General features: G+C 41.7%; 1 long non-coding RNA gene across 1 annotated transcript; it reads right to left on the bottom strand.

Annotated features, from left to right (window-relative positions):
- Nucleotides 1-12,613: 12,613 nt before the first annotated feature.
- On the bottom strand, nt 12,614-17,305 carry LOC112219094. Its single transcript, XR_002948684.2, has 4 exons — nt 17,074-17,305; nt 16,892-16,979; nt 16,002-16,156; nt 12,614-12,675 (listed from the first exon to the last, which is right to left on the bottom strand). It is a non-coding gene; the product is annotated as an uncharacterized LOC112219094 (long non-coding RNA).
- Nucleotides 17,306-26,844: the final 9,539 nt, after the last annotated feature.

The raw sequence follows: 26,844 nt of genomic DNA, 5'->3' as shown, positions 1-26,844 counted from the left end.
CATGAAGTGGAACGACATTTATTGGATATTTCAAACCTTTTTAACAAATCAAAAACTGAAAAATTGGGCGTGCAAAATTATTCAGCCCCCTTAATAAGTTAATACTTGGTAGCGCCACCTTTTGCTGTGATTACAGCTGTAAGTCGCTTGGGGTATGTCTCTATCAGTTTTGCACATCGAGAGACTGACATTTTTTCCCATTCCTCCTTGCAAAACAGCTCGAGCTCAGTTTGAAGCCTGAAATGTGGCAAAAGGTCGCAAAGTTCAAGGGGGCCGAATACTTTCGCAAGGCACTGTATTATACATTACGTGTGAAACATTATGTGAGGATTATATATAGATTCAATCAATGAGATGTGGGGGGAGATTCTCCATATAGTCAATAAAAGGTTGCCAAATTCTGTAAAATGTCTTTAACTTATTCCTCAAGCAGTAAGTGATTTTCTCCAAAGGGATACAACTATTAACTTCCGATAGCCACATTGCCATTGGCAGGGAGGAATCCAATTTCCATTTCAAGGCAATACATTTCTTGGCAATCGCTAGCAATATTTATGTTAGCTTTATAGTATGGCTTTGCCTAAGATTGGTGTTAGTAAAGTTACCCAGTAGACAGACCTCCGGGTCTAAAGGGAATGCAACCCCGTGAATTGAGGATATGGTATCACAGACCCCCTGCCAGAAACCGTGTAGTTTTGAACACTGCCAAGTGGAATGGAGGAATGTTCCTTCATCTTAGCCACATCTAAAACATAGGGAGGAGATATCTGGGTTGAAATTGTGCAGTTTAGATGGGGTGATATAGAGCTGATGGAGGAAATTAAACTGGATCAGTCTGTATCTGGAGTTCAATGTGGATGTAACACCATCCCTGCATAGGTCACTCCATAGATCCTCATCAAGATCAATACCCAGATCTTTTTCCCATCTAAGTCGGGGTTTATCTAGCCCAGGCAGTGTTAGTCCTGACATAAGAGCATCGTATACACGGGAAATGGTCTTGAACAGTGATTGGTCTGCATGGCAGAGTTGTTCAATAGGTGACATCTTAGGTAGGTTCCATTGCCCCTTGAGAGTCACCCTAATAAAGTTTCATAGTTGTAGGTAGCTAAAGAAGTCCCTGTTAGGCAAGTGGTATTTCTGTTTCAGCTGATCAAAAGACATAAGAACTCCCTCCTCGTAACAATGTTCCAGAAGAGTGATCCCCTTATCAGACCATGGTCTAAAGTTACTATTCTGGAAAAACATAGGGATCAATCTATTGTTCCATAAAGGGGTTTTAGGGGAAAGGAATCCCCCTCGTCCGAACAGCTCATGCAGTTTGCACCATGCCAGGACAGAATGTATGATTAAAGGGTTGTCTGTGATGGTTATTATAGATTTTCTGTCCCATTTGTAAAACAATTCTGCCCCAGTGTCATCATTTACCTCAAGCTTTTCAATGTTCAACCATGAGGGAGAGGGACCATTGTCAAACCTCTGAGCCAGAAACCTAGACTGTGCAGCCCAGTAGTACATTCTACAATTGGGGAGGTTTAAGCCCCCTTGACTGTAATCAAGGGTCAGTTTATCCAGGCCAACCCTAGGGGTTTTGCCGTGCCAGATAAACCGTCTGGTCAGCTTGTCGAGAGAGGAAAAAAATGCTGCGGGAACAGGGATAGGGAGAGATTGAAACAGATATAGAAATCTGGGCAGGACATTCATTTTAATTACATTGATTCTACCCAGCAGAGTGACAGGTAAGTCCATCCATTTACAAAGGTCAACCTCCACCTTTTGCAACAAACTGGCCAGATTGAGTTTATAGAGGTTGTTCAGATTACCATCCACCATTATGCCCAAATATGTGAAGCCCATAGGCGACCATCTAAAAGGAAACTTGTGCTTGATGGTATGATGGTCAAAGACAGACAACGGTAAAATTTCGCTTTTATCAAAATTGACCTTATATCCAGAGAAAGAACTATAACACTGTTTGTTAGAAATAAGATAAGGTCGTCCGCAAAGAGTGATAATTTATGGGTATGGGGGCCCACCTCAAAGCCATGTATGTCAGGGCACGTTCTAATAGCCTCAGCCAACGGTTCGATGGTGAGGGCAAAGAGGTGGGGGCTAATTGGGCAACCTTGTCTGTTCCCCCTATAAAGAGGGAAAGAGGAGGATGTAATCCCATTGGTAGCAATCCTATCTTTAGGAGATGTGTAGAGTGATTTTATCAAATTTACAAACACGGTACCTAAACCAAACTTTTCCAAGACGCGAAAGAGGTATGGCCATTCAACCCTATCAAAGGCCTTTTCAGCGTCGAGGGAGACTGCGACACTAGGTATTTTGTTTTTGTTAGCAAGGTGAATTATATCAAAGAACCTTCTGAGATTATTGGAGGACAATCTATTAATTATGAAGCCAGTCTGATCTGGGTTGACCAACAGGGGAAGACATGACTCCAGTCTCTTAGATAGCATCTTGGTGACCAGTTTACAATCTGTGTTAAGGAGAGAGATTGGTCTATAGGAGGCGCACTTTAGCAGGTTTTTCCCTTTCTTGTGGATTACAGTAATCACTGCTTGAGAGAAGGACTCTGGAAAGCAGTTGTCTTCTCTGGCTTTTTTAAGTACCTCCATAAGGTAGGGGACCAACAGCTCCCTAAATTCTTTATAGAACTCTGGAGGGAAGCCATCCTCCCCAGGATATTTATTAGAAGGTAAGGATTTAATGGCCTCCAACAATTCAGGAACTGAGAAGTGTTCACTCAGGCGCTCGCTGTCTTCCCCTGACAGGCATGGGAGGTTGAGAGAGGAGAGAAAGGAGTCGATCTCTGATAGATCATCGCTTGATTGGGAAGTGTAGAGGTCTTCATAGTATTTCTTAAAAGTATTATTAATTTCAGTAGGGTCGAAAGATATGTCATTAGTAAGAGTTTCTATGGCATTAATTGTCCTCTTACTTTCCTCTGCTTTCAGTTGCCATGCCAATACTTTGTGAGCTTTCTCTCCAAACTCGTAATAATGCTGTTTTGATTTAGTGATGGCCCTCTCAGCTTGATATGTGTTCAGAATATTATGTTTAAGTTTTTATTTACCAAAAGCCTGTATAGATCTTTAGTCGGGCCTCTTTGGTAGGTTTTCTCTAGCTCGGAGATTTCAGATTCAAGGGCACTCCGCACCGTGTTTTCTCTTCAGCCCTTTAGTATAGGAAATTATCTGTCCCCTCAGATAGGCCTTCAATGTGTCCCAAAGAATGAAGCTGTCAGGGGCAGAGGGTTTGTTTGTCAAAGTAAAAATATTGATCTGCTCTTTGATGAATGCACAAAATTCAGGTTGCTTTAGGAGTGTAGAATTTAGTCTCCATCTTTATGCTCCATTTACCTTGGTAGGAATGGAGATTGATAATACCAGAGGAGAATGGTCACTAAGCAATCTGGGGAGATACTCGACATCTAACACTCTATGAAACAGTTGTGTCGAAAGTAAAAAGTTATCTATGCGTGTGTGTGTGTTGTGTGGGTGTGAATAAAAAGAGTCCCTATCCTGTGGGTGCAACTGTCTCCAGATGTCTAGTAAATTGAGATCTTTCATGAATGACATGGTGAGCTTGCTGGCTTTGGTAAGAAGTGAGGGTTTATCAGAAGACCTATCAAGAACTGTATCTAAGCAAAAATTAAAATCTCCTCCAACCAGTAGCCATCCTGGTGGTGCTTGAGCGACCTGAAGGAAGACATTCTGAATAAACATATGGTCATCGAAGTTAGGAGCATAAATATTCAATAGGGTCCAAGACTCTGAAAACATATGCCCCTGCACCAAAACAAACCTGCCAGAGGGATCAGAGATGGAGTTGTTGACGCAGAAGGGGATGTGTCTACTTATCAAAATTGCAGTTTCTTTTGCTTTGGAGTTAAAAGAGGATGCAAAAACTTGTCCTACCCATTCCCTCTTCAATTTCTTGTGTTCACTGGCTGTAAGATGTGTTTCTTGTTTAAACACAATGTCAGCCTTTAATTTCTTAAGGTATGTATAGACTCTTTTCCTTTTAATCGGGCTGTTAAGACCTTTTACGTTGAATGTGACATATTTTAGTGGATTAAGCATAGGTTGGGTTTCAAATATGTAACTGAATAGAAATCTATCATCTGCAGATAATTAGGAAATGTTTCAACTTTGGTTTGAGCACAAAAGTGACCTGTCTCTCTCTTTAGGAAGGAAACAATAAACATAGAAAAAAGGAAGAAAAAAAGAATAAAAATCCCACCCCCCCATTGTCAGACTAAAACAACAATCCCAACAATCAAACATGAAGACACTTGTAGAGATACGTTGCTGCTCGCTTTCCATCTTGCTCTTACTAGCTAAACCTTGGTGTAAACGAAAACCTGCGAGCTCTCTAAATTGAAAACAAATGTTGTGAATAGATATTTATGGCTGAATATTTACTGCCCACGGTAAGGGATGCTTGAGTCTCTTTTCGAAAGATTAACATAAATGAGGGGGAAAGCAGTGGGCCTAAGCCCCCTTATTGCTTCGCCCAGTAGATATGGACTAAACCAAAATATACTCTCCTGTAAATGTAATAGAACTCACCCCGGAAAGATACGGTTAGTTGAAAATGTACAAATCAATTATAGTGACCGGGAGATACCAGCAGTTCAATCCGGATAAGAGAAAACAAACAAACTGCATTTTATCCCCCAGAGAGACCGTCCTGGCTCAGACGTTGCTCAGTTCTTTGAGAAAAGTGTGCACTTCTCCCGGTGTGTTGAAGAGATGGCTTCGGCCTTTGTACTGAACTTTCATCCGCGCAGGGTGGATGAGGTAGCCGGTGATGTTCTTCTCCTTCAGTGCTATGGCGGCATGTCTGAACTGCTTGCGACGTCTGGCGAGATCCGCGCTCATATCTGGGAAAAGACTGACCCTCTTTCCATCGATGGTGATGTCCCCTTTGGCTCTTGCGAGTTGCAGTATCTTCACTCTGTCTTGGAAACGGAGTAACCTGATCAGGACGGCTCGTGGGGGCTCATCTGGCCGGGGTTTCGGCGCTGATGTTCTGTGGGCGCGTTCGATTTCCAGCGGCTTGGTGAAGTTGATTTTGCCTAGGACCTCCAGGATCCATTGAGTGAAGAAACGGACCGGGTCACGGCCCTCGCTGTCCTCTTTCAATCCCACCACACGGATATTACTACGTCTACTCTGGTTCTCCATCTGATCTACCTTGTTTTTGAGGTAGGCATTGTCCTTTTGCAGTTGTATCAAGACCTGGTCATGTCTAGCGATGGTATCTTCAACTGTGCTAATGCGCAACTCTGCCTCAGTCGTTCTCAAAAGGAGATCATTCATGGAGGATTTCAGGTCGTCAATGGAAGAATGGAGTTCAGCCGATTTCTTATCAATTTTCAGAGAAAGACCTCTGTTACCATCCTGAATTTCCCGGAGGAGAGGAGCCAGCATGTCGGCAGGCTCGCAAGAGGCTGCTGAGAGCAACAGTCTGGAACTGTCGTCTGAGTTATGAGGGCTAATGCTAATCTTGCTAGCTGTAGCGTTAGTGTTATCTTGGGAATCAACAACGTTTTGGTCGTCCTTCTTGCCTCTCGGTCGGAGGTCCATGGCTCTTTGGGAAGGTAAGTACTTGACAATTTATCAGCCGATGTTAGAATATTGTTTCAACGTTGTTATTTAGGTCAAATAAGAATAACTTTGAAGAGCTCGGTTTGTCAATGTCTGCTCAGCTCCGCGGCATCACGTGCTCCCGCATTATCTCAAATTTTAATTGAGGAACCACTGTAGGGGTCTACCTTCCTCCCTTGGCACTCGAGATGTTAACTTGTTTGTTGTCGTCTTTTACTATATCAGAAGTTATTATCCTGGGTGACCTAAATTATGATTGGGAAATTCAAGCTTCAGACAATATTTTATTTATTTATTTTTTATTTTACCTTTATTTAACTAGGCAAGTCAGTTGAGAACAAATTATTTTCAATGACGGCCTAGGAACAGTGTGTTAACTGCCTGTTCAGGGGTAGAACGACAGATTTGTACCTTGTCAGCTCGGGGGTTTGACCTTGCAACCTTCCGGTTACTAGTCCAACTCTCTAACTGCTAGGCTACCCTGCCGCCCCGGCCTTGCTGGCCTTGCCTGCGTTTTTGGGCATGCGAGAATTTGCTTTTAGAGTATACGACGAGATGGAAAGTTTTTCCGACAAGGGCAACTTACAAGGAGCTTGCAGGGGTAATTGCACGTTACGATGCTTTACTTGCTGAACATATCAAACTTTCGACTGTCTTTTCTTGGATGTCGAAAACAATTCCGAATGATTTGATAGCTTCCATCCATTTAAAAGATTAAAGAGAGAGTTTGACACAGAGCATTTATTCACATGCGCTTAAGTAGGCTTTCCACTTTACTCAGATATATATTTAGCAAAGATGATAACACATAATCACTCCGGACAGACACAAGCAGAAATGTATGATAGAAATGTTGCAGCAGGCTAGGCTACACCTAAACATTAGAAATCTGACGTGATGTATGGGATGAAAACGAGACGATTTTTCAGTCTGATCAACTGTCGGCTACTAATAAGAGCAGCTGCATACAGCCTATGCGCCCTGTCCATCTGGTCAGGGTAAACTAATTGGTAATGTTATGTATTTATAGTCCATTTGTGTGACAGGAGAAAATGTGAATGTGATCAAATGTAGTTTCTATTTAGAATTGAGCTGGCTAGGCTGCCTATGCGTTTTTAATCCATAATGAGTAACTGGAATGAATGAATCAACATAATAGTAATGACGGATGTGAGTAAATGTTCTGTAAGGCCTATAGTTGCATAGGCCTGCAATGAAGCAAACATGGATAAAGAAAGCTCAGCCCTGTGAGTTCTATTGCCCATCAGTTGTTGTCTATGTGTCTACAGGAAATCCCCCTCCTAATCTAGTCTAAATATCATTTATGTGAACAAGTATAAGATAGCTGCAGTTTGATAGGGTTTCCATCCCCACCAGGGCCAGGTTTTTTTTTTCAGAAGTAAAAAAAAAAAAATCATGTGACCTGATTAGGAAAACTGGTCCCATCATAGCCCGTTTAAAACTTTTCACAACTCATCAATCACTGTCCAGAGTTTTCCTAGTTAGGTTAACATAAATTCAGCAAAAAAAGAAACGTCCTCTCACTGTTAACTGCGTTCAAACTTAACATGTGTAAATATTTGTATGAACATAAGATTCAACAACTCAGATATAGACTGAACAATGTTTCTGACTCATATTATTTTAGAGGGGGCACGAAGTACGTAAGGATGGAGGGGGGTGGTTAGTTGGAGAATTTAGTATTTTTCAAACGCCGGAAACAGCTTTTTCCTCCAATCTAGAGTCATAATAATTACACCTAATTACGCCAAAACATAGAAATAGAAAATCATAGGAACACAAAACATAGAATGCCCACCCCAACTCACACCCTGACCAAACCAAAATAGAGACATAAAAAGGATCTCTAAGGTCAGGGTGTGACAGTACCCCTATAAATGTTTATCTAATTCCTGTATGTAGAGTCAATCACATACACAATCACATTGTTAAACATCAGTGATTTTACTCGTTGCTTGGACTAACTCATTCTTAGCACTTCTGTCTTACTGTGTAGTGTGTTGTGTTATTGTTTTTTGTCTTCCCAGTCAAATTCTGTACTACACTGGTCAAGCCTCTAAACACCTCAACTCAGGCCTCATACCCTCATTCAATCACTGCTGTGATCCCTTTCCCACACGGTGTAAGTAGCCCTCATTCCCATTCCCCATAATATTGTACTATAAATGTCTTTTAAACGCTTTAGGTTGAAATAACACACTTTGTTGTCTCCATGCGTTACGGGCCTATACCATGGGTCTCCCATCCTCCTCAATTGTTTAAGTCACGAGCCTCCACTGGTCTCCACCAATCTAGGTAAACGTGCTTTTAGTTTTAATGCACAGTATTGCTGGAACAAAATTGTAAATATATATCATCTTAATGTTTAGAGTATTGATTGGGGAATTATTTGTGGAGGAAAGTAACTATTTTTCTGGGTTTGTGGTGTTCTACTTGTTCTTCCCATGACTGTGTTTTCATCTTTCAATGTGTGTATATATACAGTACCAGTCAAAAGTTTGGACACGCCTACTCATTCAAGTTTTTCTTTATTTTGACTATTTTTTACATTGTAGAATAATAGTGAAGACATCAAAACTATGAAATAACACATGGAATCATGTAGGAACCAAAAACACGTTAAACAAATCAAAATAGATGGTATATTTTAGATTCTTCAAAGTAGCCACCCTTTGCCTTGATGACAGCTTGGCACACTCTTGGCATTCTCTCAACCAGCTTGATGAAGAATGCTTTTCAAACAATCTTGAAGGAGTTCCCACATATGTTGAGCACTTGTTGGCTACTTTTCCTTCACTCTGCTGTCCAACTCATTCCAAACCATCTCAATTGAGTTGAGGTAGGGTGATTATGGAGGCCAGGTCATCTGATGCACCACTCCATCACTCTCCTTCTCGGTCAAATAGCCCTTACACTAGCCTGGAGGCGTGTTTTGGGTCATTGTCCAAGTTGCAAAACAAATTATAGTCCCACTAAGGGTTGCACATTTTGGGGAATATTCAGAGGTGGAAACTTTCTGTGGAAATTAACGGGAATATATGGGAATTAACGGAAATATATGCAAATTAATATTAATACCATTTAAATGTAGATGGTTTTTGCATTGGATATATATACCATATCATAAGGAGACAGAAACATAAACCTTTTACATTATCATAAGTAGACATCATAGATAATTAAATCCTTCCAATGGAACAAAAACTATTTAGTTACGAATAGAACCTTAATTAAAGGAGTTGACTCTTCACAAAGGAGGATTTCACTGAACAACAAAATAAAGGGAATATTGAATGATCCCAATGATCCATCGCATCTCCCAAAAATGTTTTCAACATACGTCTGTAAAAAGATAGTCTATAAACTAAAGCTTTTTTGGTCTTCCTCTCAGGTTTCCATGTCTTCTCCCTGGAACTCCTCAATGTCCACCTCTTGAACATCAGACTCTGAGGCCTCATCTTCACTGTCACCTGTTGAGGATGGCTCATTGTCAGGCTCAAAGCGCCTCAAATTTGGCAGGATGGCCACCAATTCTTCAATCCTTGTATTGTTCAGCTTGATGCATACTATCAATACACCCAGTCACTACAAAGATACAGGTGTCCTTATCTCAGATGCCGGACAGGAAGAAAACCACTCAGGGATTCACCATGAGGCCAATGGTGACTTTAAAACAGTTACAGCGTTTACTGGCTGTAATAGGAGAAAACTGGAGGATGGATGAATAACCTTGTAGTTACTCCACAATACTAACCTAATTGACAGGGTGAAAAGAAGAAACCCTATAGAGGATGCATCCTGTTTGCAATAAGGCACAAAAGAAATACTGTAACAAATTTGGCCAAAAATTTTTACATTTTGTCCTGAAAACAAAGTGTTATATTTGGGGAAAACTATATGAAACATATGAAAAATATAAAACAAACAAGGACAGCGTCTGGACAGGGGGAAACATAACGACAATAATGCTGACACGGACATCAAACCGAGGAACAGACAGATATAGGAGGGGCAATAAACAAAGTAATGGAGTCCAGGTGAGACCAAAGAGGCGCTGGTGAGCGTAATGATGGTGACAGGTGTGCACAATGATGGGCAGCCTGGCGCCCTCAAGCGCCAGAGAGGAGGAGTGGAGAGCAGGCGTGACAGTACCCCCCCTCTAGGGGCACCACCTGGCATCCCACCTGGGCCAGCCTGACGGGCCAGCCAAGACACGGGAGCCAGACTAACCAACATAATGCTGACACGGGGATCAAACTGAGGAACAGACAGATATAGGAGGGGCAATCAACAAAGTAATGGAGTCCAGGTGAGTCCAAAGAGGCACTGGTGAGCGTAACGATGGACAGCCTGGTGCCCTCGAGTGCCAGGGAGGGGGAGCCTGCTTGTTTGTAGGTGACCAAATACTTATTTTCCACCATATTTTGCTAATAAATTCATTAAAAATCCTAAAATCCTAAAATGTGATTTTCTGGATTTTTTTTCTCTCATTTTGTCTGTCATAGATGAAGTGTACCTATGATGAAAATTACAGGCCTCTCTCATCTTTTTAAGTGGGAGAACTTACACAATTGGTGGCTGACTAAATACTTTTTTGCCCCACTGTACATGCCTAGGATATTACATCCAAATTACAACACAGTACATAACACACATCATCAATACGGGCAAATGTCATAGCATTATAATTGAAGCACAAATATCATGATATTATCATAAGGTGCCAGATTACATTTAAGTATTTGTCTGCATATGTAAGCTTACCTCTTGAGCTGTCTGTATGCTCCTTTTTTTCTTTCAGAAATGAAATATGCTTCTCTGCATCTCTGCTAAAAATCTAGGTAAGAGACTAAAAGGAATGTGAGTCTTATTCAGTACATTTAGTAAGGCATGCCAGCTAAGATAGTTAGACAAGCTACTCTAAGTTGATTGATAGCCTGAAATGGCGTGGAACCTATCTAGCTGGCTAGCTAAAGCCAACCTCATACAATTGCAAGGTGGCTAGTAACAAAACATTTTTGTGCCATTTATTCATCAAGAAGAAATCATAGCTTGATCAAATTAATTTACAAACATACCTCCGGCGAGTCCTGCCCATCACCGGCAGTTAATATCTAACTGAACATTGTGTGTCACTCTACACCAGGGGTGTCAAACTCATTCAATGGAGGGCCTAATGTCTGCAGGTTTTTGGTTTTTCTTTTCAATTAACACCTTGACAACTAGGGAGGAGTGAAAACCCGCAGACACTCGGGCCCTCCATTGAATTATTTTGACACGTGCTGTACACTCTCTTTCTTCCTTCACAAATGATACTGATTGCATGCACTAGAGCAGGGTATCACAAATTCAGTCCTTTGTCCCCCCCTGGAGGCACATTTTAGTTTTTGGCCTAGCACTGCACAGCTGATTCAAATAACCAACTCATCAACTAGCTTTGATTGTTTGAATCAGCTATGTAGTGCTAGAGCAAAAAACAAATTGTGCACCCGCGGGAGTGAGGCCCAGTACTCTTTGTCCTGTCCAGTCAGTGTGCCCCCCCTGCAAAATACCACTGGCATATATTTTGTATAAATAAATAAGATAAAATGTGGGCTTAAAAAGGAAGTTTAGTCATTCATTTAACATCTGCCCTGTTTAAAAACGGGGCATGACGACTCTGATATGCTTAAGATCAAATAAAATTGCAAGTTTAAGATTTATAAATCACACTGTTGTCATGGATTTCGTTATATGTACAACTTACAATCACATTTGTACATACAAATATTTTATAAACGAGGACCCTTGAATCAGAGCTGAATGAGCTACATGGAAGAAGCTTTACCGTAGTAAATAACAAAATAATCGTAGAAGAACAGATGTCAATGTGAGCATAAATACTTTTGGGACAAGACATCTTCTAAACAAAGGAATTGCACAGCACATTAGACTGCCAAGAAGAAAGTTATAAAAGTTCAAATCGATTTTAGTTATAAGCTAACTGTATTAACCATGAAACAGTCATTAGTGTCACTTGCAATCATTAAAAGATGACAGACAGTGGTGTTGACTGCTTCTCCTTCCAGCAGAGCACTGTGATCATGGTATAGAGAACCTCTTTATCATGTTGGTCAAAGTTAGCGCTTCCTTGGTTCAAAGACCATCGAGGAACCTGGAGTTTCACTTCTCTATTTAGCCCTTCAATTATTGATTGTATTTGTCTCTGGGCCCTGTGCATTACAATTTTTCTGGACCGAATCCAATTATCTCTTTCACATCAAAAATGGTGTTCCACTGGGATTATGATGATCCTCTATGTCTTGTGATGTAATATGTAAGTTTGCAATGCTATGGGTTACTTTATTAGCTATATAGATGAGATAGATATAGATTTTACTGGGTGACATTCACTTTTACTTGAGTCATTTTCTATTAAGGTAACTTTACTTTTACTCAAGTATGACAATTGAGTACTTTTCCCACCAAATCAAATTAAATGTATTTATATAGCCCTTCTTACATCAGCTGATATCTCAAAGTGCTGTACAGAAACCCAGCCTAAAACCCCAAACAGCAAGCAATGCAGGTGTAGAAGCACGGTGGCTAGGAAAAACTCCCTAGAAAGGCCAAAACCTAGGAAGAAACCTAGAGAGGAACCAGGCTATGAGGGGTGGCCAGTCCTCTGCTGGCTGTACCGGGTGGAAATTATAACAGAACATGGCCAAGATGTTCAAATGTTCATAAATTACCAGCATGGTCAAATAATAATAATCACAGTAGTTGTCGAGGGTGCAACAGGTCAGCACCTCAGGAGTAAATGTCAGTTGGCTTTTCATAGCCGATCATTGAGAGTATCTCTACCACTCCTGCTGTCTCTAGAGAGTTGAAAATAGCAGGTCTGGGACAGGTAGTACATCCAGTGAACAGGTCAGGGTTCCATAGCTGCACGCAGAACAGTTCAAACTGGAGCAGCAGCACGGCCAGGTGGACTGGGGACAGCAAGGAGTCATCATGCCAGGTAGTCCTGAGGCAAGGTCCTAGGGCTCAGGTCCTCCGAGAGAGAGAAAGAGAAAGAAAGAGAAAGAAAGAAAGAAAGAAAGAAAGAAAGAAAGAAAGAAAGAAAGAAAGAAAGAAAGAAAGAAAGAAAGAAAGAAAGAAAGAAAGAAAGAAAGAAAGAAAGAAAGAAAGAAAGAAAGAGAATTAGAGAGAGCATACTTAAATTCACACAGGACACCGGATAAGACAGGAGAAATACTCCAGATATAACAGACTGACCCCAGCCCCCCGACACATAAACTACTGCAGCATAAATACTGGAGGCTGAGACAGGAGGGGTCAGGAGACACTGTGGCCCCATCCGATGATACCCCCAGACAGGGCCAAACAGGCAGGATATAACCCCACCCACTTTGCCAAAGCACAGCCCCCACACCACTTATTGATAACTACATAAGGAAATAATTGTATCACATAAGGTAATGGTAAATAGACTAGACAGCTCTCTATCTGTGCTCTTCTCGTGGTCTGAATCAAACATAGGACTATTGATAAATTATAAACTTCTTCTTAATTATTGTTTTTACATAGCCCATAAAAAAACTGCTGTCTGCTGTATTGCTCATGAGGGTGATCATGTCTCACCAGGAAGTCAGAACAGAGGTCAAAGGTCAGTCAGCCCTATTAAGTGAGTGTTTGTTTTCCTGTACCTCAGACATTATTTAAAGATATTTCAAACATTTTATGTATCAGGTTTACATTAGGTTTTTCAGTACAGTCCTAAAAATTCTTAATTATTAGTCGAGTTTACTGTATCTTGGGCAGGAAGTATCAATAAACCCATGCATAGACAGAATTATACTTCTGACACATTTATACTTAAAATATATCAGACGATACGGTATCCCGTAAAGCTGAATTGGGCACCTTCTAAAGTAAACATCTCTGTTGTAATCTTAATATCCCAAATTTCCCCACTGTGTCTCTCAAGGCTTGTTTGAGTTCAGTGTGTACTGGTGACTATCTATTGTTCCACAGGAGGGTATCTCTAACTCAAACAACAGATGACTTAAACATGAGTGCAGTGGACCAGGCCTTGAAGAGTGAGCAGCCTCTAATTTAATATCAGTCCCAATACTCAATCCCAATCTTATTCCTTCAAATTACTAAAATATAGCATTGTTAGATTGCTATCTGAAAGCCAATTACCATTCAGTTTGTTGCTTTCACTAGTCTCCATAATCTAAAACCCTTCTATTCTTTCCAGTAGAAAAGATACATTCTCAATCACTTCTCCTAATATACACGGATCACTCTCAAACAATGTTCTGCTTTACTCCCTATTGCAAGGTTTAAAACAAAACAAACAAACATGATAACTTTCTCCATATTGGAAGGCATTATTTTCATCTTAGTATACCTTCAAAAAGGGAATCTATATTTTCATTACCAATCTCTGTTGGATATTCACTTTCTGCTTCAATGTTCTATTAAAGGTCTATTATTTAAAGATTCATACGTAATGCTTTGGAGGGATCAATATGTATTAACTGGGTTGGCACTGCCTCAGTACCCAGTAGTACCCACTCCCCATTTTACTCACAAATTGGTTTAGAATGTCATCATTTGGGATATCAATGAAAACTCCATGGGGAGTACGATAAATTGTAGCCTTTTAAGTTTAGTTAACAGAAAATCATGTTCAACATTCATTGGTTCTATTTAACAGTGTATGGGCTTATTTCATAATGCATTACCAGGGTAGGGGGAAATCTTCTAAGCTTTCATTAGTTCTGTTGGTTAGGGGTAAGTCAAGTCTCGTACAATGCTTTAACCTCAAATTATCCACTCAAGGGACCACTCTGAACATTCCTCAGAATACTTTTTCACCACTTAAGTACGTCTACGTGTGTGTGGGCTGGTTGTATATTATTATTATTATCAGATCATCATAAGAACACATTATACAAATATTATGTTACTTTATCTCTAGTAACGCATTATGCATTTGTGTTACATCACAAATTCCTCATCTACACTGGTGTTCTATTAATACAGGGGTTTAGATATTTACACTAGCTCTATTTAACAGCATATTCTTCTTTCTTAACTCCGTACATAATAACATTGTACATCAAACTCCACTGATGAGACATGTTATCCTCATATAATCTAAAGTCATGTTAACCTCAGAGACATGCTATCCTCGTTATTAATGAGACATGTTATCCTTGTTACTAACAAGACATGCTATCCTCTGAGAAATGTTCATATCTGATTTCTGAGACATGTTATCCTCTACCTGTAGATCCAACGGTGGTAATGGACAGACCCCTAGATAACGGTACAGATCAGCTCGCACAGAACTGGAAAACTCAGCTCACACAGAACTGGAATACTCAGCTCACACATAGCTGGAATACTCAGCTCACACAGAACTGCAATACTCAGCTCACACAGAACTGGAATACTCAGCTCACACAGAACTGGAATAGTCAGCTCACACAGAACTGGAATAGTCAGCTCACACAGAACTGCAATACTCAGCTCACACAGAACTGGAATACTCAGCTCACACATAGCTGGAATACTCAGCTCACACATAGCTGGAATACTCAGCTCACAGAACTGGAATACTTCGCTCACACAGAACTGGAATAGTCAGCTCACACAGAACTGGAACACTCAGCTCACACAATCACACAGAACTGGAATAGTCAGCTCACATAGAAGCTCAGCTCATACAGAACTGGAATAGTCAGCTCACGCAGAACTGGAATACTCAGCTCACACATAGCTGGAATACTCAGCTCACACAAGCTGGAATACTCAGAACTCAGCTCACACAGAACTGGAATAGTCAGCTCAGAACTGGAATAGTCAGCTCACACAGAACTGGAATACAGCTCACACAGAACTGGAGTACTGGAATAGTCAGCTCACACATCAGCTCACACAGAACTGGAATACTCAGCTCACACAGAACTGGAATACTCAGCTCACACAGAACTCAGCTCACAATACTCAGCTCACACAGAACTGGAATACTCAGCTCACAAGTACTGCTCACATAGAACTGGAATACTCAGCTCACACAGTCAGCTGGAATAGCTCAGCTCACATAGCTGGAATACTCAGCTCACACAGAACTGGAATACTCAGCTCACACAGAACTGGAATACTCAGCTCACACAAAACTGGAATAATTAGCTCACACATAGCTGGAATACTCAGCTCACACAGAACTGGAATACTCAGCTCACACAGAACTAGAATACTCAGCTCACACAGAACTGGAATACTCAGCTCACACAGATCTGGAATACTCAGCTCACACAGAACTGGAATACTCAATACACAGATTCATTTAAATTGACTTACTGAAATCAGTTGCCATTCCTCCATTGTTTTGTGGATGATGTGTCTCCTCCTGGGCAGCTCACAGTAAGGGTCTGTTCTGGGCGGACCTCTTTTTTTATAGCAGGAATTTCCCTTGCGCTTCATGAATCCGCCACTGGTTTTCCTCACAGAAAGCTCTGCAGGCAGAATCAATCATCCTCTTTTTGACGCCAATTGTTATGGAAATTCTTACACGGGACACTCAAAGTCAATATTATATTAATCTGGAGTACAGTCAAACTTAAATGCATAAGTATCGGTCTGAAGTGAACTCTCCTTGGGCAGTCCCAGCAGTTGACTTATATACGGCGATAGACAGACAAGTAATATTTGCATGATTTAGCATAATTAATTAATCATTACCGTGTTGTTTCATTCACGTGACTGACCAACACCTCATGAGGCTTCTTCGCTCTAAGCTGAGAACTTCAAACTGAGATATCTTTCGTTCATTCTCAAAAGAAGGTCTGAGCGTACTGCCAAATTGAAGATACTAATAAATGAGGATTCGTTAAATCAGTCACTTGCATGAACACAGAAATTGGTTATTAGAACAGCACATGAATAGAACACAGAAATGAGTTATAAGAAAAGCACAAACATTAAAATTCCCATTACAAGTTGGTGTACAAAACCGAAAGTAAAAGACGCAAAAACAAAACAAGAAAGGCAAGCTTAGATAGGGCACACATACTGTATAACAGATCTACCGCTTCTTAGACTTGCTTTCAATGAGAATGACAGCTCTATAACTCACATGTTTTGTGAATTTGGTCAGTGTCCAAAAGGTTACATAATTTTTTTGCAGATTTAAGCCAACAAAGTATATAAAGCTTCAGGTACCTTAGCACCACATTTATCACATGATTTACCTAACAAAAGGTGCATTTCAATAGGTGGAGCAGGTTTCCACATGTTCCAAAATTGCTGGGTCTTGGGTGATCAACTTCACATTGCTCCCTGCTTAAATACAAGATAAATACAACTATTTGTATTGCAAAGGCAAACTTCAATACACACACAATATTATTATTATTTTTCCAATTCAACTCACAGTAGAAATTGTTGGGTCAATTGAGAATTCCATGTCAGTTCCACAATTTCTCAATTTGTTTGTCACATTTTTTACAGGTTAGGTCTACTTCCTCGATCATCCTCAGTTATACTTTACTTAATCTCTCTTCCTTTCTCCATTTTCAATTGTATCGCTCTCCTTTTCTTTCTCTTTTTCGCTGTCTCCCCCTTCCTCGCTCTCCCCATACCTCTCACTCCTCCCCCTCCCTGATTCCTATCTGACTCATCTCTTTCCTCTCTTAGCAACACCATTCTCTTTAAAAAAAGTCTCATTTGTTCTACACATCAGCCTCCTTCCGCTTACCAGACACCCTACCGGCAATGGAGAGTTCCTTCCCTAACAGAGGACTGCCAGTCTCTCTCTGTGCCGACGTCATTGGGCTGCTGGCTCCAACACGCTGGCTATGTCCCAATGGCACCCTATTCCCTATATAGTGCAGTACATTTGACCTGGACCTCTAGGGCTCTAGACAAAAGTAGTGCACTACATTGGAATTAGGGTGTCATTTGGGATGCAGACAGTCTTTATTTCTATACAGCCACCGCTTGACCAAGCAACAAACTCTTTGGCACAACACATGGACTGCCAGGGTAAAACTAATTAAGGAGCATTGGACTAAACCCCCACGTCATTTGCTTTCTCTTCTCTTCTCCTCTGTGCTCCTTTCCTTTCCCCCCTTTCTTCTCTCCTCCATCTCTCCTCTCCTTCGTTCTCCTCTCTACTTCTCTCTCACTCCTCCTTACTGTCAGGTCATTTCACCTGTTGCTTATCATTGAATGGAGGAATTTTTAAGCAATGGGCTGTAGGATTTCCCCTCTCTTTCATCCTCTCTTTCTTCTTTATTTATTTTCTCTCGCATTCCACCAAATCTCTGGAAGTCTCATCATGCAGTGATGGACATAAAGATCTACTGAAGCGACCTCAATAACATCCAATACAATACAATATAATCTATATAGTCATCTATTTGATTCATGCAATCACAGACACTTTATTGAAGGGGAAGAGTGGGATCCGTTGATGTGAAATCTTGGCTGTGTTTGAATGAGCTTCTTGCCAGAGGACTGGTCGAGTTCCAACAGGAGTAAACCCCCTGTGTGTGTGCGTGCGTGTTTACCACAGCAATAAGCCCCTTTTAAAGGAGTTTTTCCACCACAGCCTGAGAGTGTAATAGACCAGCCACTAGAACAAAACTCATCATTGTTCTCTGCTAGTGGCTGCAGTTATGGCCCTCCAGCACTTTAAAGTTTGAACTTTACTAATGAAGAATCGCAATTAGTCAGGATCATTATGAAATGATAATTAGACATTACAAGGGGGTCATGCATGCACATTACACCTGCAGGCTTTAAGGAAGTGTTACCAAAATGCTCCCCTTTACCAAAACATTATATGGTTATGAACCATTGTCTTTGGAAAGGTGGTGTAAGATAATGGTGTTGAAGAGGACAAAGATGTAATCCTGTGTGAGATGCATGCTGTGTTTAATCAGCTAGAGTTCAGTCAGTAAACTACAGGTGCATGGAGCGCTGTGGGATTATTTAAGATACTCTTTGCAGAGGTAGGGTTTCAGATGTTTTCAGAAGATGGACAGGTACTCTGCTGTCCTAGCTTCAGGGGGAAGTTGGTTCTACCATTGGGGTGTCAGGACAGAGAAGAGCTTGGATTGGGCTGAGCAGGAGCCGCACTCAAGTAGGAGTGGGAGAGCCAAGAGCCCAGACGTGGCTAGAACAGAGTCTTTGGGTTGGGATGTTGGGTTTGAGCATAGCCTGAAGGTAGGGAAGGACAGTTCCTCTAGCTGCTCCGTAGTCAAGTACCATGGTCTTCTGGTGGATGCGAGCTTCGACTGGAAGCAAGTGGAGTGTGCAGAGGAACGGGGTAATATAGGAGAACATAGGAAGGTTGAACACCAGGCGGGCTGCAACGTTCTATATCATTTGCAGGGGTTTGATAGCACAAGCGGTGAGAGCAACCAACAAGGAGTTGCAGTAGTCCAGAAAAGGAGATGACAAGTGCCTGGGTTAGGACCTGTGCCGCTTCCTGTGTGAGGTAGGGTCATTCTCTATGGATGTTGTTGAGCATGAACCTGCAAGAGAAAGTGCCTGCTTTGATGTTTTGCAGAGAACGACAGGTTGTTGTCCAGGGCCATGCCAAGATTCTTTGCACTCTGGGAGGGGGATACCGTGGAGTTGTCAATCGTGATCGAGAGGTCTTGGAGCGGGCAGGCCTTCCCCGGGAGGAAAAGCATCTCTGTCTTGTCGAGGTTGAGCTTAAAGTGGTGGGCCGAGCATCCCATGCCACAGAGTAGTCATTTGAGCATCTAGGTGGTAAAATGCAATATAAATCAAAACAATTATTTATTTGTATTATTTATTATAAAATCACCACAAATAAGAAGAGACTGTTATGAGGTTGCATTGTACTTGCATTTATTTCTCATTTAGATATAGTCACAGTTCAACTACAGGAAGGAACAATATAGTCCTTTATCTCTACATATCATTAAAATAAATCAATACTCATTATACACAAAATGAGTATAAAATTAGTACAATATATTGCAAATAGAATCAAAACCCCTTTCATCGAAGGTGAAAAGACAACAACAAACCAACTCTGCATTCATTCACAGAAAAACGTCAGCTAAAGGAGAAGTTTACTTTTTACAACCAAATCTGTATTTTCGATGTAAATGGCATGTTATAAAAGTGTCCAGACAGTTTTTTAAATTTAAGCCCCTATACCGTCACACCCTGATCTGTTTCTCCTGTCTTGTGCTGGTCTCCACCCACCACCAGGTGTCTCCCATGATCCCCTCTGCATTTATACCTGTGTTTTCTGTGTGTCTGTTGCCAGTTTGTCTTGTCTCGTCAAGCCTACCAGCATGTTTGTTTCCGCCGTACTCCTGTTTGCTTTAGTCCCTGTTCTTCTGGTTTTTACATTTCCTCCTGCCCTGACCCTGAGCCTGCCTGCCGTTCTGTACCGTACTTACTCTGCCCTGGATGACTGACCTCTGCCTGCCCTGGACCTGCCTTTGGCCTACCCCTGTGTACTGAATACATCTCTGAGACTTGAACCATATGCCTCACTTGTCTGCATCTGGGTCTCACCCTGAGTCATGATAGATACTGCAGAACGAGGATGAGGAAGTTTATCACTGGTTGGAGTTAGTTTTTCAAAAAAATAAAATAAGTGCCTGGACACTTCTATAATGTGCCATTAACATCCAAAATACAGATTTGGTTGTAAAAAAAGTGAACTACTCCTTTAAATAATATACAGCCTATCTTTAAAATGAAATTTTTTTATTATCAAAATATAACATATCTCAATGAAAGTCTGAATTTACGCATTCCAGGCAATTTTCTCTTGAAAGAAAGGACAACACTTCCGGCGCCGACAGAGATGGCCACCTCGCTTCGCATTCTTAGGAAACTATGCAGTATTTTTTTTAATGTATTATTTCTTACACTGTTACCCCAGGAAATCTTAAGTCTTATTACCTACAGCCGGGAGGAAGTATTGGATATAAGAGTCAACTTGACCAGGAATACAACTTTCCCGAAGCGGATCCTATGTTTGTTCCACCACCAAGGACAATGGATCGGATCCCAGCAGGTGACCCAAAACAACGGCGCCGCAGAAGGGGCTCCGTAGACAGGCACATCGCCCACCGCTCCCGAGTATACTACTCGCCAATGTCCAGTCTCTTGACAACAAGGTAGACGAAATCCGAACAAGGGTTGCCTTCCAGAGAGACATCAGAGATTGTAACATTCTCTGTTTCACGGAAAACATGGCTCACTCGGGATACGTTATCAGAGTCGGTACAGCCACCTGGTTTCTTCACGCATTGTGCCGACAGAAACAAACATCTCTCTGGTAAGAAGAAGGGCGGGGTTGTATGCCTCACGATTAATGAGTCGTGGTGTAATTATAACAACATACAGAAACTCAAGTCCTTTTGTTCACCTGACCTAGAATCCCCCCCCCCCAGCAGACACCTCGACGGCCCTGGAGGAAATTCATTGGACTCTATGTAAACTGGAAACCACATATCCTGAGGCTGCATTTATTGTAGCTGGGGATTTTAACAAGGCTAATCTGAAAACAAGGCTCCCTAAATTTTATCAGCATATCGAATGCGCAACCCGGGCTGGCAAAATCCTGGATCATTGTTACTCTAACTTCAGCGACACATACAAAGCCCTCCCTCACCCCCCATTCGGCAAATTTGACCACAACTTCATTTTGTTGCTCCCAGCCTATAGACAGAAACTAAAACAGGAAACGCCTCAGGTCTGTTCAACACTGGTCCGACCAATCTGATTCCACGCTTCAATATTGCGTCGATCACGTGGACTGGGATATGTTCCGGATGGCATCGAATAACAACATTGATGTATACACTGATTCGGTGAGTGAATTTATTAGCAAGCGCATCAGTGATGTTGTACCCACGGCGACTATTAAAACCTTCCCTAACCAGAAACCGTGGATTGATGGCAGCATTCGCGCAAAACTGAAAGTGCCAACCACTGCTTTTAATCAGGGCAAGGCGACCGGAAACATGACTGAATACAAACAGTGTAGCTATTCCCTTCACAAGGCAATCAAACAAGCTAAGAATCAGTATAGAGACAAAGTAGAGTCGCAATTCAACGGCTCAGACATGGGAGGTATGTGGCAGGGTCTACAGTCGGACACAGTGCCACTGACACGGCCCGCTACCAAAACCTGCTGGCTCTCCTTTACCGCAGCCAACGTCAGTAAAATATTTTAAAGTGTTAACCCTCGCAAGGCTGCCGACCCAGACGGCATCCCTAGCCGCATCCTCAGAGCATGCGCAAACCAGCTGGCTGGTGTGTTTACGGACATATTCAATCAATCCCTATCCCAGTCTGCTAATTCCCACATGCTTCAAGAGGGCCACCACTGTTCCTCTTCCCAAGAAAGCTAAGGTAACTGAGCTAAATGACTATCGCCCCGTAGCACTCACTTCCGTCATCATGAAGTGCTTTGAGAGACTAGTCAAGGATCATATCACCTCCACCCTACCTGACACCCTAGACCCACTCCAATTTGCTTACCTCCCCAATAGGTCCACAGACAACGCAATCACAATCACACCGCCCTAACCCATCTGGACAAGAGGAATACCTATGTAAGAATGCTGTTCATCGACTACAGCTCAGCATTTAACGCCATAGTACCCGCCGAACTCTTCATTAAGCTCGAGACCCTGGGTCTCGACCCCGCCCTGTGCAACTGGGTCCTGGACTTTCTGACGGAACGCCCCCGGGTGCTGAGGGTAGGAAACAATATCTCCACCCCGCTGATCCTCAACACTGGGGCCCCACAAGGGTGTGTTCTCAGCCCTCTCCTGTACTCCCTGTTCACCCATGACTGCATGGCCCTGCACGCCTCCATCTCAATCATCAAGTTTGCAGACGACACTACAGTGGTAGGCTTGATTACCAACAACGACGAGACGGCCTACAGGGAGAAGGTGAGGGCCCTCGGAGTGTGGTGTCAGGAAAATAACCTCACACTCAATGTCAACAAAACAAAGGAGATGATCGTGGACTTCAGGAAACAGCAGAGGGAGCACCCCCCCTATCCACAACAATGGGACAGTAGTGGAGAAGGTGGAAAGTTTTAAGTTCCTCGGCCTCACACCACGGACAAACTGAAATGGTCCACCCACACAGACAGTGTGGTGAAGAAGGCGCAACAGCACCTCTTCAACCTCAGGAGGCTGAAGACATTTGGCATGTCACCAAAAACACTCACAAACTTTTACAGATGCACATTCGAGAGCATCCTGTCAGGCTGTATCACCGCCTGGTACGGCAACTGCTCTGCCCACAACCGTAAGGCTCTCCAGAGGGTAGTGAGGTCTGCACAACCCATCACCGGGGGCAAACTACCTGCCCTCCTGGACACCTACACCACCCGAAGTCACAGGAAGGCTAAAAAGATCATCAAGGACAACAACCACCCGAGCCAGTGCCTGTTCACCCCGCTACCATCCAGAAGCAAGGTCAGTACAGGTGCATCAAAGCTGGGACAGAGAGACTGAAAAACAGCTTCTATCTCAAGGCCATCAGACTGTTAAACAGAACATCACTACATTGAGTGGCTGCTGCCAACATACTGACTCAAATCTCTAGCCACTTTAAGAATTAAAAATTGGATGTAATAAATGTATCACTAGTCACTTTAAACAATGCCACTTTATATAATGTTTACATACCCTACATTACTCATCTCATATGTATATACTGTACTCTATACCATCTACTGCATCTTGCCTATGCCGTTCGGCCATCGCTCATCCATATATTTATATGTACATATTCTTATTTATTCCTTTACACTTGTGTGTAAAAGCTAGTTGTTATGAAATTGTTAGATTACGTGATATATATTACTGCATGGTCTGAACTAGAAGCACAAGCATTTCGCTACACTCAGATTAACATATGCTAACCATGTTCATGTGACCAATAAAATTTGATTTGATTTTGGATAACACTTTCTAGGAACAGCTCTACTATGGGCTAAGTAACACCTTCAGAATCAATGGAATAATGCCATCAAAAGAAACACAAAGACACTTTGTAAATATATCTCTGAGAATAAGCATACGTTGGGTATCAAAGTGGGATTGAAATATATTTCATAGCCATTTTTTGGGGGGGGCATTGACCTACACGAAATACTCCATAATGTCAAAGTGAAAAGAATTCTACAATTATTTTTTGTTGTTGTAATAATTATACGTATTAACCACCTTTGTTTAGGGAAGCCTAAATTAGTTCAGGAGTAAAATGTAGCTTAACAAATCACATTATACTGTAACTTACATGGACCCTAGAATAATAATTATAGAGTTTGACATGATTTTTTAATGACTACCCCTTCCTCTTTCCCCCATGCATAAAACATAGGTAAGGTACCTCAGTGAAGTGTTGAATTTCAAGCATACCTTTCAACTGCAAAGACCAGGGAACTTTTTGAAAGCCTCATAAAGAAGGGCAGTGATCGGTTGCAACAATAACAAATAAGACATTGAATAACTCTTGAAACATGGTCAAAGTTAATTATTGATGTATTATTAATGGGTTAAATCACCCAGACACATCAAATACACAGTCATCCTTCTGAACTAATCTGCAGGACAGGAAGTAAACTGCTTAGGGATGTCACCATGAGGCTCTTTTTTTATTGGTGATTTTAAAACAGCTACAGAGTTCAATGACTGTGATGGGAGAAAACTGAGGATGGATCACGACTCTACAAGAATGACCTAAATTACAATGTGAAAAGACGAATAAAAGTATACAGAATAAAATATTTCCAAAACATACATACTGTATGCAACAAGGCATTAAAGTAATCCTGAAAAAGAAACATGGCAAAGGAATACACTTTTTGGCCTAAATACAAAGTCTTGTGTTTGGGCCAAATCCAATACAACACATCACTGAGTACCAGTCTCCTTATTTACAAGCATAGTGGTGGCTGCATCCTGATAAGCTTACTTTTAACATTGGCCAAGACTGGGCAGTTTCTTGGATAAAAAGAAATGGGATGGAGCTACCCACATAAAAAATACTAGTTTACTATAGAATAGTATTTAGTATATAATTCTGTAGTATACTGTAGAATCCTATACCGCACAGAGCAGTATCCCTTGATCATGTAGTGCTTACTTTAGAATGTTGGGGTATACTGTGTAGAATACTATACTACAGACTGTAGTATCCCTCGATCACGTTAAGCTTACTTTAGAATGTTTTTATCAAATCAAATGTATTTATATAGCCCTTAAGTACATCAGCTGATATCTCAAAGTGCTGAACAGAAACCCAGCCTAAAACCCCAAACAGCAAGCAATGCAGTTGTAGAAGCACGGTGGCTAGGAAAAACTCCCTAGAAAGGCCAAAACCTAGGAAGAAACCTAGAGAGGAACCAGGCTATGAGGGGTGGCCAGTCCTCTTCTGGCTGTGCCGGGTGGAGATTATAACAGAACATCAAATGTTCATAAATGACCAGCATGGTCAAATAATAATAATCACAGGCAGAACAGTTGAAACTGGAGCAGCAGCACGGCCAGGTGGACTGGGGACAGCAAAGGAGTCATCATGCCAGGTAGTCCTGAGGCATGGTCCTAGGGCTCAGGTCCTCCGAGAGAGAGAAAGAAAGAGAGAAAGAGAGAATTAGAGAGAGCATACTTAAATTCACACAGGACACCGGATAAGACAGGAGAAGTACTCCAGATATAACAAACTGACCCTAGCCCCCCGACACATAAACTACTGCAGCATATATACTGGAGGCTGAGACAGGAGGGGTCAGGAGACACTGTGGCCCCATCCGATGATACCCCCGGACAGGGCCAAACAGGAAGGATATAACCCCTCCCACTTTGCCAAAGCACAGCCCCCACACCACGAGATGGATATCTTCAAACACCAACTTACCATCCTGAGACAAGGCCGAGTATAGCCCACAAAGATCTCCGCACAGCACAATCCAAAGGGGGGCGCCAACCCAGACAGGAAGATCACATCAGTGACTCAACCCACTCAAGTGACGCACCCCTCCTAGAGACGGCATGAAAGAGCACCAGTAAGCCAATGACTCTGCCTCTAACTAATAGGGTTAGAGGCAGAGAATCCCAGTGGAAAGAGGGGAACCGGCCAGGCAGAGACAGCAAGGGCGGTTCATTGCTCCAGAGCCTTTCTGTTCACCTTCACACTCCTGGGCAAGACTACACTCAATCATAGGACCCACTGAAGAGATGAGTCTTCAGTAAAGACTTAAAGGTTGAGACCGAGTTTGCGTCTCTCACATGGGTAGGCAGATCATTCCATAAAAAATGGAGCTCTATAGGAGAAAGCCCTGCCTCCAGCTGTTTGCTTAGAAATGCTAGGGAAATTATCGATTGGACTGCTATCTAGCTTTACAGCTAACTGATAGCTTTCGATGATGTTTTGATTTGAACGCGCTGTCCTCGCGGAGCTCATGCCGAGGATTTCTTCTAAGGTTCCCCCTATGTTGTGTCGTGCTTACTATAGAATTTTGTAGTATACTGTAGAATACTGTACTCCACACTATATAGTATCTCTTGATTTATATATTTGATTTGACTATTTAAAAACACAATACAACCATAAATGTGGATACAATGCATTTCAACATTCCTATTGTGATCCTGATTCAAAAATCAAACATGTTACACATTTACAGCTAACCCACATCAAAAAAATACTATAGTATACTATGGTCTAAATACTGTAGTATTACTATATTTATATACTATAGTATTCATTGTAGTTTTTGTGGACTTTACTGTAGTATTTACTGTAGTGTTTTTGCAGACATGATTGTAGTATAATGTAGTTTTCACTGAAATGTTTTTTTGCCGACATGATTGTAGTATAGTATAGTATTCACTATAGTGTTTTGTGGAAATGACTAATATACTGCAGTGTTTTTGCGGACATGGCAATAGTATATTGTAGCAACAACTGCCGACTAGGGTTAGCTAAAATGGCACAACTACCAGACTACACCAGTTATGTTTAATGAGGGGAACACCTCAACCAGAACATAGAGTAAGACACACAGGTTTGTGGCAGGCCACCTACAGTTAGTTAAATAGTTAACCAATAGTTACCAGGACTACAATGCCTTCAGGAAATATTCACACCCCCTTGACTTTTTATAAATGTTGTTGTG

This window comes from Oncorhynchus tshawytscha, linkage group LG19, assembly GCF_018296145.1.
Source record: "Oncorhynchus tshawytscha isolate Ot180627B linkage group LG19, Otsh_v2.0, whole genome shotgun sequence".
Lineage (NCBI taxonomy): Eukaryota > Metazoa > Chordata > Actinopteri > Salmoniformes > Salmonidae > Oncorhynchus > Oncorhynchus tshawytscha.
The sequence above is the reverse complement of the archived record's forward strand: the minus strand, read 5'-3'. Positions and strand labels throughout refer to the sequence as shown.